This window comes from Solenopsis invicta, chromosome 5, assembly GCF_016802725.1.
Source record: "Solenopsis invicta isolate M01_SB chromosome 5, UNIL_Sinv_3.0, whole genome shotgun sequence".
Classification (NCBI taxonomy): Eukaryota; Metazoa; Arthropoda; class Insecta; order Hymenoptera; family Formicidae; genus Solenopsis; species Solenopsis invicta.
The window spans coordinates 17,884,369-17,899,692 of NC_052668.1; the positions used below are offsets into that span (position 1 = coordinate 17,884,369).

The 15,324-nt window shown below is 39.7% G+C and overlaps 1 long non-coding RNA gene across 1 annotated transcript in view; it reads left to right on the forward strand.

Moving 5' to 3' along the window:
• The window catches only part of LOC120357812, a 64,772-nt gene extending 60,456 nt beyond the window's left edge, over nt 1-4,316 (forward strand). Inside the window, exons 3-4 of the long non-coding RNA XR_005574812.1 lie at nt 2,548-3,653; nt 4,265-4,316. This is a non-coding gene — a long non-coding RNA (uncharacterized LOC120357812). The remainder of the gene's footprint in view (nt 1-2,547; nt 3,654-4,264) is intronic.
• Nucleotides 4,317-15,324: the final 11,008 nt, after the last annotated feature.

Genomic DNA, 15,324 nt, shown 5'->3' on the forward strand with positions numbered 1-15,324 from the left:
GAATTGTTTATAATGTATTATAAATTACAATATTATATAAAAATTCGGCTTTAGATTTAATAAGATTTGAATTTAGGGGCTAAGTCTTCTAAATAGTTGAAAAGAAAGCGACGCTCCTTTTCGTTGAAACTCCAAATATTCTCGGCCTAGATCCGACAGATCAAAGTGGAGCGTATTTACGATCGGAGAAGAAGAACATGAGCTTATATACCCTAGCTGGTCTCTTGATCCCAAGACGAAACAAGTAATTCCAGTCAGCTATCTATTTATCGATCTAGTTTTCCCTCGCCCGCCCTCTTTCCGCTTTTTTCCTCCGACTATCCCCCGGTGAAACATCTCTGCTCGTGTCCATGCTCTCTTTACCGTCCGGGATGTTTTGTCGTATGCCTTGGTTTTGCGTGGCGTCGCTCGCAAACAGGAATGAAGATTTATCCCGTTGGTGTCCCGCGGTTGACTTCCGTTTGTCAAACTGCCCGTTCCGTGTCTCGCGATTTCCCCGTCGAGCAGTAACGGTCGACGATAATCGATGCCGCACTCGCGCGCCCGGAAGTTTCTCTCGAATTCGCGATGAGAAAGGGAGGACTCGCGACGTTACGGGGTGTGTATGGTATCCCGCATAGTCCCACATGGACACATCTTGCTTGCTTACCCCACAGTGCGAACGTGCACCGTGCTCTTATTCTAAGCTCGCGGAGCACCGCAAACGATCCGAATTAGTCAAGTCGTTAAATCGCGCGGCACTCGGAAACTCGTATAATTTTCCACCCGAGCGGGGTTAGGCAATACGGGGGAACTAATTGCGAACGGTCTTGTTGGGCTACGTCAAAGTCGAACGATCGATTTAAATCTTGCGGCGACTCAATCCCTTTGGATAAGACGCGAATAAATGGCGCTGTTTGATCGACGAAATTTACCTCTCGCTCCGGAATACGTACAACAGCAGCATTGTGAGTAAAAGTAGGGCATGGACAGCAAGACATTCGTGTATTTCTTCGGTGTTTAGAAATAATTTGGGAACAGCAGAATTAAAAGATGAGGCGATAAACTTGTGTTTTCTAGAGCGTCGCGTTTTCCCATCTTACTTTGCTCTTATCGCGCGTGAATGAGAGAAAGGAAGGCGCAAACGATTACCAAGCCGAGAGAGAATAAGGAGATAAGAAGCGACGGGTTTCTTTTCTGCGCGATACTCTTTCTCTCTCTCTCTCTCTCTCTCTCTCTCTCTCTCTCTCTCTCACGAGACGCGATTTTCTTGCTTTGTAGTTTACTACGGCTCCGATACTGTCTCATTCGAACGTACGGCCGACGATATCGATGTTGTTGCCAGATATCGGATTTGGCTTTGTCGGTAGCCATCCGCCTAGCCTTTCCCGGGCAGGATGAATCGAGTGGGATCGTGTTTCGGAAGTCTCTCTAAATCAAGTATCCGCGTCGTTCGAAACAATTCCTCGAGAAGGGTTGCGGTCCGTGAACCGTAATCGTCTTGCTGAATTTCGAAGTAACACACGTAGTTACCGTTATTGGAGAATTGTTCGAGGTGCCACTTGGAAGCTTGGCAAAGACGGCAAGATTTAACACGTTTCTTCTTCGCATAATTCTCCCTAAAATTACTAACCTAATGATTTGAAATTGATGGTTAATGATTACGAAAACTTGATGTTACCATATATTGCAGCGCAAATGGCTTATGAAATCACTGACCCATTATTAACAATTATTATAGTTTTACTGCATTTAACTATCGATTTATTTTTACTGCATTTAATTATCAATGTTACATTAAAATTAATTTGAAAAAGACATTTAAATAAATTTTAATTTTATATTATTAATTTATTTCCGATTTTATACATTTATCTATTTGCATCTGTAAAAAAAAATACAGTAAAATACAAATTATATAATGCACAGAACGTTGAGCAATTGTATATTTCCATAGCATTAAAAAAATTAGTATTGAATAAATATTATGTCAATTTAATATTGCACAATTGTATAATACTTTAATAGCATATGAAAGACCTTAATATTATATAAATTAATTGGTACAATTTTTCCCTTTAAATTATTTAATTCTTTTAATACTATAGCAATCAGTTTTCGACAAGTTAATTGTTATAATAAATTTTAATTATTTTTGGTTGTTACAGTGCATAATAACTGCACGTAAGTTGATGAAATCGTTTCTTTAACTTTATTTTTTTTTAAGTTGAAGTGCAAATACATTTGAGGAAAACAAAAATTTATTTTATTTAAAAAAATGACGTTATTATCCTTTTTAAAAATAAATAAATTATTTGTTTAATTTAAACAAATAATTATTTAATTCAAAGAAAGTATTGACAGAAATGTACAAAATAATTTATTATTGTTTTAAAAATATATTTCTTTTATTGAAAAAAATGTGTGTTGCACAACCAAACTGTTTTTTTAATTCTAATAAAAGGAATAAAATCAAAAAATTTCTTTGAATCAGAGAAACTTTTTTTTAACCGTAGCGGTGAACGCATTTCTTTGATCCATCTAACCAATGGATATTGTATGCTACAGATATTCTTCGAGGTGAAAAACGACGAGAAGAGAACACCACCCATCGTCGGCGACTTAGACTTAAAATAAACGAACCGCAGCCGGTTTGTCGCGTCGCGCGTTAGTTTCGGGAGTGCCGTATAAATACTGGACTACATTATATAAACTTTTTTCTTAATTCCCATTTGATAGACTCCTAGTTCGAGGGCCGGGAATCGCACCTCTGCTGCTTGGCAGTGAATATTCTTACTGGGGCGTTGCGTATGGTGGGCGTGCGCGCCGCACCGCGACGTTTCATGCCGAGTGCCCGTGCACGAGGTAATGCCGGGCCGCATGTACGACATGTTTCGTCCGTATGCATGTTGCGCGGCTGTCTGGTTGTGTGAGGTTACACGCTCTGTCTCTGGCAATCGGTTCGGTCCTAAGCGGTAAGAGTTCGGATCGGTTGTCTTGGATTCGCACGTTTCTCTTGCTCTCGTCCACCTAAGGCTTTCTTAGACCCTTGATACCCTTTTTGGATTCTTTGGATCTGGGGTTCGAGCCAGTGAATCACGTTTAATCTGACTTGGTCAGAACTTGGCCTTGTAGGTTAAGCTTGTGACGAGAGGCTGGCTCTCATTTCCTGATTCGTCTAAAATGCTAGACGTCGGCAATGAGTACCTTCTTCTCTCGTCCTGCCGGAGTGTCTTGTCGACGCCGCTTGGATATAAGATCCAGTGGGACTGATCTCGATGATCCGTTGGCTGGGCGTATGAACGAGTCAATTTTAGACGTGACTTTTGTGAGACAAGAGACGTAGGAATTCAATATCATTGATTTCGTTTTCTTCCGCATGGGGCTTACCCTTGTTCGGAGGCGGGTACGCGTGCGTTCTACTCGTCGACTCGGGGTGTTGAATCCACGGGAATCCCTCTGAATGGGAACTCATGTCATGGGTCTTATAAACCCGAAATGCCGCAGTATCGCGCGAAAAACTTTATAAATAATTAGTCCACGCGCGCAAATTTAGTATATTATTCGCGAGTGTTTCGCGCGTGCAATGAGAAGAAGAGGACAACCTTAAGGACACTGAGAGGAGGAGGAGGAGGCCTGGGAGAGGCATCGGGCCCCAGCGGAGCAACCTTGGGGTAAATTTTTTATTTATATAGATTTAATAATCTTTCTTCCATTTATTCGATTGCAATAAATTTAAAAAAAGCTACTTAAAGAAAGAAAATTCATATAAAATTTTATACACACCCAGAGAAAAGTTACGTTTAAATTGATGAAATGGTTTCTTTAATTTAATTTTTTTAAGTTAAAGTGAAAATACATTTGAGGGAAACAAAAATTTATTTGCTTTTAAGAAATGACGTTATTAGCTTTTTTAAAAGTACATAAATTATTTGTTCAAATTGTTTATTTAATTTAAATAAATTATTTAATTCAAAGAAAGTATTGACAGAAATATAAAAAATAATTTGTTGTTCTGATTTTAAAAATATATTTTTTTCATTGAAAAAAAATTTGTGTTGCACAACCAGACTGTTTCTTTAATTAATAAAAGGAACAATAAAAAATTTGTTCGAGTCAAAGAAACTTTTCTTTAACCGTATAGCAGTGAACGCATTTCTTTAAGTCAAACAAGTATTTTTTTACTCAAAAAAACCTTTTTCTGGGTGTATAAGAATTAACTTTTGAAATATTGATTATTTTGAGCGTAATTTTAATTTTTTAATTTTATGTTTATTTGTTACAGTAATCACCGTAGCTTCGTAGCTGAATAACTCCGCTCGTTGCGCATCGGGTCGGTGAGTCGTAAATCAATTTTCTTTATTATATTTTAATGTTTTACAAATTCAGAATCAAAATATTAGTATTTTTTATTTGGTAAAAAATACTTTAACTAAATTTTTATTAAAGATGTTACAACCTTTTTTTAGTGCAAATCGACTCTAGAAGTAAAAATTAATATTTTTTGAAACGCAAAAATGAGTCGCAATTATTTATCCGAATACGCGCACTTTATTAGTGATCATTACAGCCAATGATTTTAATTATTTGTAATTCGAAAATGTTATCTGGATTAACGTAAAAAACGTTCTAGACGAATTAATCTTTAGATATTATTAAAATAAAATATGATTACAGGATGTACTTTACTTATTGGAAATGAAAAATAAATATAAAATTACGAAATATTTTGATTCGAGTTAATTTTACACAATTTCAATAGCGTTTTGTTGTGTGTATTATGGATATATTATTCATGTACGGATTGTTGTATTTCCCTGCAAATTCTCTTTTTATGGTCACGCGACAGTTAGAGGTGTGTCAAGGACGTGAGATAAGAGAAGACATAATAGTGTAAATAGCGTTGATGTGATGGATCAGTTGCTCGGTATTCATTATGATTCAGCCATGCGAGGCGCGAAATGTGCAAAGGGTGCATCGCTTTGTGCGTTACGGCAGAAACGTGCGATGTCCGTTTTAACCCTCAGATAGACACGTTATTTTATACACGCACTGTTACACACCTGCGATCTCTGAAGATTCCCCCTTTGTTTTATAGTCTACAGTTATGATTCATAATTTACGTACTGAAAATAATAATTATAAAAGTTTGCGTTTCTATCATGTGCAATATCATTAAAATAATAGTACGTGCTCCGTGCGTTTCAGTTTATTATTAAACAGATGCTATTTTTGTTTTGAACTTCTCGTATGAGATATAGGAAAATTTTCGCTTTATGTTTTACTTATATACAACAATGTACTTTATTATGAAAATATTAATAATGCGAACGGAAAAGTGGTTTAACGGTATTGAAATATAATTTAAATGAAAATCCGAGGATTGAGGGTATTGCAGCGCATTAATGTAAAAATTTAAATCGATGTGTGATGTAACTTCCGGCGCCGCGCCATCCGAATATAAAGCAATGCTCTCTGTTTGTTGTACCTGCATATGTCTGATATTCTTACATCACGGTCACGGTTAGATCAAACGATAAACGGTCGTTAGGGCACCTGCCAACCGCCACTCCGGTAACCCCGATGTCGACCGTCGTGTGCAGTGGACACGGTGATGCACATGAAAACCGTTAAGCTTACGTCGTCCTATCAAATTTTATCTGTCGGTTAGGTTTATATATATATATATATATATATATATATATATATATATATATATATATATATATATATTTGAAGTCGCGATGATTAAAAGTTTTGTATATTTAGCGAAATTGGAAATATGAATGAAATGAAATCTAAAAAGTAATTTTTGTGAGAAAAAGAGTAAAAACTGTAAAATATACTTTTGAATTGCACCAGTTTGTAAAAAAATTCCGACACGAAAGCAAAAATAACAAAAAAGGGGTCGTTTCTCTCTTTCTCTCTCTAGCTTTATACATATGTATATATTCAACTGTGATACGTATATAAAATAAAGCTTATAAATATACAGGATATTCCGAAATTCGCGAATCAATATACTATAACAAGAAAATACTCGAAAAATTAAATAAAAGTCTATATCTGTAAATTTTTATTTCAAATACTAGTTTTGGATATAGGGATTTAAAGTTGGCCAATCGCGCAAACTACGTTTAGACAGCCGCATGTCTGTGAGTTGTACGTGCAGTAGTATTAGTAATCGCATGACAGGTGACCTTTTAAACGTAATCTCTGATTGATTAACTTTAAGCTTTTATATTTCGAAATCTATTGCATGAAATAAGAACTTTTATAAATAACTATTTTATTATTTTGCGAGAAACTTTCTTGCTACGGTATTTTGATTTGCGAATTTTGGGACACCTCAATAATTATTGATGATAAATCAATTTTGTATAATGTAATTTTCTGACACGTAGCATCGCTAATCGCCCCTTCAATTCTTTTATAGAAAGTCGATATTTTAATCAAATTGTTTCTCGGGATATGTCCCAACGTTCTAGTCGAAGTCGTATCAATTATGCATCGTACTGTCGACACCCAGACGTCGGAAATTCATAAATTATCCAGTACGTAGGGATGCTGAACGAGAAGGCGAACTTGGTTAACGATACCCCGGTGAACCTTATCAGAAAATCAACAGATTACCATCGCGTCATCGCATTACCGTCGTCCAATTATACGCATACATGATGAAATTTTCTTTCAAATATTAATGATATGATCCAACACTGATATAGTAACAGTGAGTAAAGAAGCGATTAGAGATGTCTGTTTCAAGAAGCTATTTAATTTGATCAAGTGTAGTTTTTACTAGATAATGCCGGCTTGATATAAACGATCATTAGGCTAGACAATGCGTTGAGAAATAACCGCGCTATAAAGGAATAAAACACTTTCTTACGCAAAGTGCAGAAACCGTGACGGTGCATGTTAATCAGTCATGAGTCAGATACGTTAATCGAGGCCGAGATGAGAATGAGATGGAGCAAGTCAATATCACCTGCGGCCCTTGCACGTTTACCCAACACTCGCCTCTCGTACGCTTATCAACAGTTTTGGCTTATCAACATCATTTTCCGTTATTAGGAAATTCAGGAAACTTTGACTACCTTCTTTCGACGCTCTTCTCTCTCTTTCTCTACTTTGCTCTAATTATTATTATTAACATTGAAACTTTGTCTCATTATGAGAAAAGAAAAATGGGAGGTATCTTGATGGGGCGGAAGTTAAAATGAGACAAGAAGCAATTGAAAGGGTAGTCGATACGGTATATGTATGTACTTTGTACCTTTTTTCTTATAATCAGAGCGAGGAGCCTCGATAGGAATAATTCCTCAGGTCACGCTCGACCGCGACCAACTCTTCGCTCCGGTTTCCCTCTCATTGTGTGTCCCGCGCTTATTCCCCTACTCGCCGAGCGACCTCCTCGCGGTCTACACTTTATCTTCCCTGAACCGTCTATGCCGGCGCGATGCAATGCGTGCGTAGGCCGTGCGACCGGAAGCCTCCGTCACGGCTCGTCGAGCCACCGTTTCGTGGACTTGGCCGAGGAAGAAGACGATACACGCTCGCATGTGAATCGTTCGTTCAAGTGGCGTGCCGTCTCCGCGACTAGATCAGAGATGAAAAACCAGATAGGGAACGCACGTTGAAAAATCCTGGGAGACCCCGAGCGACTCTGCGAGATATCCGTGAAATATTTAACGTTTAATTTCGAGAACTGTAGATATTTGATAATCGCGAAATTGGATTCATTTCATTCAATTTAAGTTATTACCGGCGATAAAGGATATAAAGCGGCGAATAAAAGAAGATGGGAAACGCGCCGAGGTGGATGTGACTCGCTCGTATCAACCGGATGCGATCGCCGCGTATGGTGTCGTGTCTCCCATTGTACGCGAATGATTAGAGCCTCCTTGGCTCTTTGTCACGCATTTCGCATCGCGTCACGATCGTTCTAATTACTACGCCCTATCGCGCCGTTTCGCCGCGGTTCTCCGGGATCGAGGCACTTGGACCACCACCACCACCATCACCACCACCACCAGCCGTGCATTAGCGATAGTAACTGCCTGAGATAATCCGAGACTCGATTCGCACGGCCATGTATCACGCTCTCTCGGTATGTTCAGCGCTATAGGTAGCTTGATATAGTATGCCGCGTGGACTCATTCTATTAGATTTGTGTCCTTAATATTATATCATTGTAGCCGGTGTTACGGGGCAGGTGAGATTTATCCCAGGAATGTTGCTCTGCGTTAAAATGCAGTACGTAACTACATATTTGCATAATGTCTATAATGCCGGAGCTGTGTGTAATACTCATTATTATTACGCGAACCTGTCTCCTTGATCGCTAACGACACCACGAATTACCGATTATCCCTGCCATTCAATCCGAATGAGTAAAAGTCGGACGATCGATAACCCATTAAATTTTAGCGTACCTAATTGCGCGACGACGGGATCGAACGCCCGTCCGACGGGTCCGACCTACATCCGAGATGATCGCGATCCACGTCGCGCTGCGCGCGGCCTTAGAGGTAATTTGCAATCGTGTCGGCGCGCCGGCATATTTCGGATTAACGCCCTAATAACGGATGATATCTCGGCCCGGTGGGATGCCGTCCGCGCAAACTTAGACGTACCTACTTGAGGAAGTTCGAAGGGTCGTAAGAGGATATACCGGCCTTGGTGAACCGGTTGGCACGCCGTCGTCGTCGTCGTCTCCGCCGCCGTCGCCACCGACGCCACCGCCGCCGCCGCCGCCGCTATAGCAGATATAAACGTATCGCATGGGGATTTGGCACGGTAGAAGCTCGGTAGGTAGCGTGTAGGTGAGCGCGTACGCGAGTCATATTAGTGGGCGAGCGTGGTGCGGGACGTAGCGTTACGGTTAGGAGCCACAAATTTGGTCGGTACTTCGGCTGCTTATTAACTCTGGGTCCCGCCCGGGTGGGAATATACTTAAGGCGAATTTACGTGTTACGCTTCCGCTGGCCATACCTTGGACGAACTGCGTTTCTCGAAAGAGCAGGAATATGTCGAGCAACGTTACTGCGGAAAGGAAATTGTAAAATGTACCCGACTTGTATTCAATTTTACAATGTTGGATAATTCTTGACTTTTTTTTACGATTAATAATTAAAATAATTATTTTTCTCTTGAATTATTATTTGTACGATTATTTAAAATGAATCGTAGAGCATCTCTGAGAGAAATTAAAAGACTTAATTTTATACACAGGAACAGATATTCGAATGTATAACGTGTATAAAATAATTTGATTAATTGTGTTTTTATTATTTTCGATTTTGCAAGTTTTTATTAAATTTTTCAAGTAAAATCGCGCTGATGATAATTATGGATGATTGCTCGGTGCCCGATTAATGTAAATCCGCTTTTAGTTGCATTTTAACTAACGACCGTGCTGCGATGTGCATTATCGTTGGAACTGTGGACCCTCGAAACGACGGGAATCGCGGCAGTATTACGTCGGGTTGTCGGCACCATAAAAGCCATTTCTACGCTCCGCGCGATCCCAAGACCCAAGCAAGATCGATCGATGTACGTCCAGGATTCCGCCACGGTCGCGGAATCGATTACTACTGAGCACGCGTGATCGGGTCAGTGGCCGTTTCTCTAGAAGGCCACGTTCCAGCCGGACGTGGCTACGCCGGGTGATCCCCGAAATATTCTTTCGAAAGAGAGTCTTGAAAGATCTTTTCACGTTTTCAGCATATATAGAGGCGCGTCTTTATGTTGTAAGTGGCATTGCACAGATATTTCGAACAAATTTGGTCGGATAAAATCATGAAGCTGGCTAGCATATTTTTCTCTGTGCCGGAAGGAGGATCTATTTATGGAATACTAGTCTCTATATAAAAATGAAATATACATTAGTATTATTACGTTATAAATTTTGTTAAACAGCGAATGTCTAAAAAAATGAAGAAAAAGGATCGAATATAATTCTCTATAATTATACGTGAAAAAATTTGACTTGATTAAAACTGTTATACAATACGATGCCTTTAACAACGTTTTATTAAATAGTTTATTTCGACCGCGAGAATGTCACTTCGTAGAATGCAGGCAAATACAGGGCAAGTCGCTTGTAAGCGCCCGGCAATATGAGGAATTCGTTCGAGCGGCGTTCGCCATCCAAGCGTCGATCGGGGGATCAATTAACACCCTTTTAATCGAACGGAACCGTGATGCCGGTGAACGTGGCACAACAAGGGCGGTCGGCCCTTCGCACAATGGTACCTGGTCTCTATAGGCGTCGCGACTTTAGAACAATGGGTCCCAATATCGCGCTCGGCGAGTTGCCCGGTCTTACTCACTCTCGGTTCCTTTACTTTCTCTCTCTCTCTCTCTCTCTTACTCTCTTCCTCGGCTTGCCTCTTCCTTCGTTTAGACAAAACATCTAGCCTAACCTAGCGTAACTTCGACGGGAAAGGACGATGATGGTGACGGTGACGACAACGACCAAGTCGCCGACTAGTCGTTCCAGGCACGTTCTCGATTGGCACGTTGACGGCTAACGTGCTCTCTCTCTTTCTCTCTCTCTCTCTCTCTCTCTCTCGCGTCCTTTGCTCCAGATGGTAGCGGATTTAAAACTTTAGGAATGGCACATTTAGGCACCCTACGGTGCGGTCTTTTTAGTCACGAAAACACTTTGCACCTTATTATACTGCACAGTTATAATTAAAGAGAGAGAAAAAGGGGAGAGAGAGAGAGAGAAAGAATACTAATTAAAGAAAATACCAGTTAAATATTCAATATCATTTAAATTTAGAAACGTGATACACCAAAAATTTTTTATCTTCGAAACTCTTGAAATTATCAAAAAATGAACTTAATCAAACGAGCTAAAAGTTTATGCGCAGTGCAAAACAAAATAATTCTTAAGTATAATTTTACTTAAGTAAACTTTCAGTAGTCGTTGAGTTTTATTTTTATAACAAAAAATTTTTATCTATCTTTACAACGAATTGAAAATACCGAGAATGATAAATTTGCGTTTAGAAAATTCTTAATAAATACGTGTGAAATGTTTCGGATCGCTTATCAATAATTTCGTCATTGCGTTCGGGACGCCGTGCAAAAGTATCGATTCGGTCGGGACGAAATTTTGAAATGACGTGCCTCTGATCAAATGGACGATTGCCGAGTAGGGAGTTCGACGCTCGAATTTGTAGGAACGATGCGATGCGATGCGGTGCGATGCGTCGCGACGCCGGCCTCGTATCACGGGCGATCGTAAAAGTCGACTATTTCGGCCGTTTGATGTCGTATTGAGAAGTCGTTGTCTCTGTACTTTCTCCATCGATACCGTGGATGGCGTCGACGGCAAGTGGATCGGAAATGTCTCGCGCAAGGAGACGATCACACAAAATTGTATGACGCATCGTGAAATGATTTCTCGGAAGAGTTTCATTGCGATACAGAGACATATTATACATCTACCTTTTATATACGGAGCGCGAATAATTCTCCAATATACATGCAAACTGTCGGTTAACACATTCCCGAGCTATCGGTCTGCCTAATGACTCAAACCGTTAAGGAGATCATTTGCGGCCGTTATTTGCCGTTCGTCGGGAAATGAAATGGATGATAGGCAGGACGATAATCTACAATAAGGGCGTAGAACTGAAGAAAATAATTACGAAAGTTGAAGAACATTTATGAACTTAAGTGCGCGGCGAGTAGCTGAGTGTCGTTAGCATAGCTAACAAGTACTCGGAGTAATCGATGCCGCGCGAGCTCTTAAGCGCGAAGTGACTTCGCGCTTTCTCAAAGATGCATGAGCCGGGTTTCATGACATACTCGCGCGTACAGTGCGTGAAAAGATTTTCGATAAGCGATGCCGGTACGTCAGGCTTCGATGTCTCGCACGCAACGCACGTTGCGTCTCGTGCACACTGCGAGTGCATACGGGTTAAAAGGACGGAGGAAATGCACCACTGCATGCAAAGTCAAACGAGAAGAATATACAATTTAATTCTAACGTCTCGTTGAGATGATTGATTAAAATAATTTTCTTAAACGTTTGATGAATCAGTAATAAAATTACTGAATAAATCACCGCTTGATATTTTTCATTTCATTCTGCTTAATAACGACAACTTTGATATACGATAACACGCTAAGCTTTTTTGAATAATTAAAGTTAAGAGTGACAACTTTTAACGATATATGGCTTATCTTTTTTTTTTCAGGTAAGGTATTATTTATTTCTTAACTCATATTTGTGAGCTATATGTTCAAGTTATCGTTAAGATATGATCGATTTTAATGTTACGATTTGAATTATCACGATTCGCGACGTCACTTTAGAACATAAAACATGTGTAAAAGATGCACGACGATGCAAGATGTGGTAATGGCATAAAGTAGTAACAGAGCTAAGCGCACGTGTAGCATGCAGACGCGGAAGCTTCGCGTTCTACGTTCACCTTTAATATCTCCGGCGATATCTTCGTCCTTATCTGTCTTCTGTTAACTCGGCCGATTCAACCTTCTTCTCTCGCATGGTGATCAGGTACGCCAGCATCGTCGAAACTTTTCCAATCGGGCCGAAAGTTTGTTCCGGTAATTAAAGCCGCATGAATACTCGATGGGCTTACCTATGTCGGTTACTTCCACCACTCTTGCTTACTTTTGAGATCCACCAGAGCGAAGAATGGTTAAAGACGAATCGTCAATTTCGTTCGTGTCCCGCTCGTGACTGTCTTTGTCGCTGAGAAAAGGATAGAGAGAGAGAGAGAGAGAGAAATCTCCGTTTCCGGCTTCGCTACGCTCGACAGGCTGCAGATCCGGCTTTCGTCACCTCGTCGACTATTTTATGAATCAGTAATGAGGAGTATAATTCGATGTAAATCCGTGCCGCGTGTTGCTCGCTGTAACAACGCCATTTACAATTCGTTTGCTAATAGCACAATAATGTAGTTTATTTGTCATTAATTTCACAATGCTAATTAAATAAAAGTGACTTTATCTGCAATTGATAGAATTAAATCGACTATTGATTCAGTTGTTTTTATTAATGGAAGAAATCGACTGGGAAATATTGATTGAAATTTTGTAAATTAAATCTATTGTAATCAGATTTTATGCAACTTTCACTAGGGGGTACGAGAGGTAATATATATAATATCAAATTAATAGTCGCATTTGCAGCATTTGCATACGTACGGGGAGGAATGCATAGCGCAATTTGCAGAGATCGAAAGAGTCGTGTATCCGTATCGGCATTGCGATCTTATCGCGCCCTAAATTCGTTCTTGCTCGTTGCCCTTTCACGATTACTTTCTCACGAATGGGATTCGTTTCGCTTCTTTCTCCCCTTTGCATCCGCGAGTTACCGCTATCGCGGCCCGGCAAAAGCCACGTTAGCTTCTCTCTCTCTCTCTCTCTGCGCTTCCGCGGCGACCGCGGCAGTTAGATTAGGCGAAACTGCTTAAACTGCTCCCTAGACATCCCTTCATTAGATTCCGCGCGGCCGTTACTGTACCACGTGCTATGAGAACCGAAGCTCGCCGCCGTTTTGCTCGCTCCTGGTCGTCGTCGTGTGCCGCTCGGTTGCATTCCGAATCTTCGATCGGTCCTCTCTCGCGTCACGCTCTTCGCTTCCCGACTTCGCCGCGACCGTCCCAAAGGATACGTCCGAGGATGTACGAGCAATTTGGACGCGTGCGCTCTATTTGGCCCGAACCGTCGGGAACGAATCGTTAACTCTCAGATTCACGTTATTTCTTTCTTTACGTTGTTACATCGAAAGTAACAAAATGTTCGTGACTGCGGAATATCGCGAATCTGCTCGTCGCCAATGAATTATGCGAGGGGGAATTCACAACCCAAAATTTTGTACACCAATGCCGATTTTTGGCATTGCTGTAAAACACTGCCGACATTTTTGTACACTGCCAACAATGCTTATTGTTAGTCAATGCCTACAATGCCGTCAATCCTATATTAAAATTAAGGCAATGCCATGCAATTATGAACACTACCGCGTGCCCATTATCATACGCCAATGCCTGCACAAGAATTCTAAAGCTTTCCCGAAGTATTCTACACAATTATACAAAAAACTTCCAAAAATTTTATTTACGAACTGTATCTATACATTTTAATGTAATTGCACATTATTATGTGCTGTCTTATGCATATAACTTCAAACAATGGAACACTAAAAATAATAATAAAAATAATCAAAATAATGACCTTGATATTGTATTTGTTTGTAATCAAAATAAATTTTAAACATTCTTCTTTAAAAATTCTATACATTTTACTGTAATTGCACATTATTATGTGATGTCTTATGCATAGGTATACCTAACTTCAAACAATAGAATACTAAAAATAACAATGTCTGTTAAGTTAGCACCCCCACCACAAAAAATCGAAACGCCACTTATGCCAAAATTAAGTGCTTTTTATGTGCTAATTATGTACCCTATTTGAAATTTTTGTGCTCGAGCGGTTTAGCAGGAAAATGAGATTGAAGGTGGGGGTGCCAGCTTAACGTTAAGCCAGCACCAACTCATATAAATAATTAATAAAATAAAAAAATAAATACACTAGAATTAAGTGCTTTTTATGTGCTTTCCAACGATATATAAATAAATGTTCGTACTCAATCTCTTCGACCAGAAAATCGTCCCGAAAGTACGAATACACATTAACGGTACAAGAGTAAAGTACCAGAAAGAAAGCAATTCTGAAACTGATTATAGGCTTAAAATATTCTCCTATTTATGTGCTTTCGAAATATGCAAGACCAGATTTTTGTGCTCAACCACGTGATCGAAAAACCGACCCTGAAGTGAGCACCCCACCGTTCAGGTACAAGAGTAAACTACCAGAAAGAAAGCAATTATGAAATTGATTATAGGCTTAAAATATTCTTTTATTTATGTACTTTCGGAATATGCAAGAAAAAATTTTTGTGCTCAACCCCATGATCGAAAAACCGACTCTGAAGTGAGCTCACCACTCCCCAACCACTGACGACAATGCCGTCAATATTATAGGTCACTGCTTACTTTTTTCGGCAGTCCACTGCCGAAATTTTGTACACCAATGCCGGCTGTGAATTTCCCCTCGAAAATTTATGATAGATAATTAAAAAGAGGTGACTTAATTGTTTATTGTCGCACATTTTACGTACAAACTAATATGTTTTTCATGAAATTTTAATAATTTATAAAAATGCATGCATAAAAAATACTTTTAATACAGATTGTTCCGAGGGGGAATTCACAACCCAAAATTTTGTACACCAATGCCGATTTTTGGCATTGCTGTAAAACACTGCCGACATTTTTGTACACTGCCGACAAT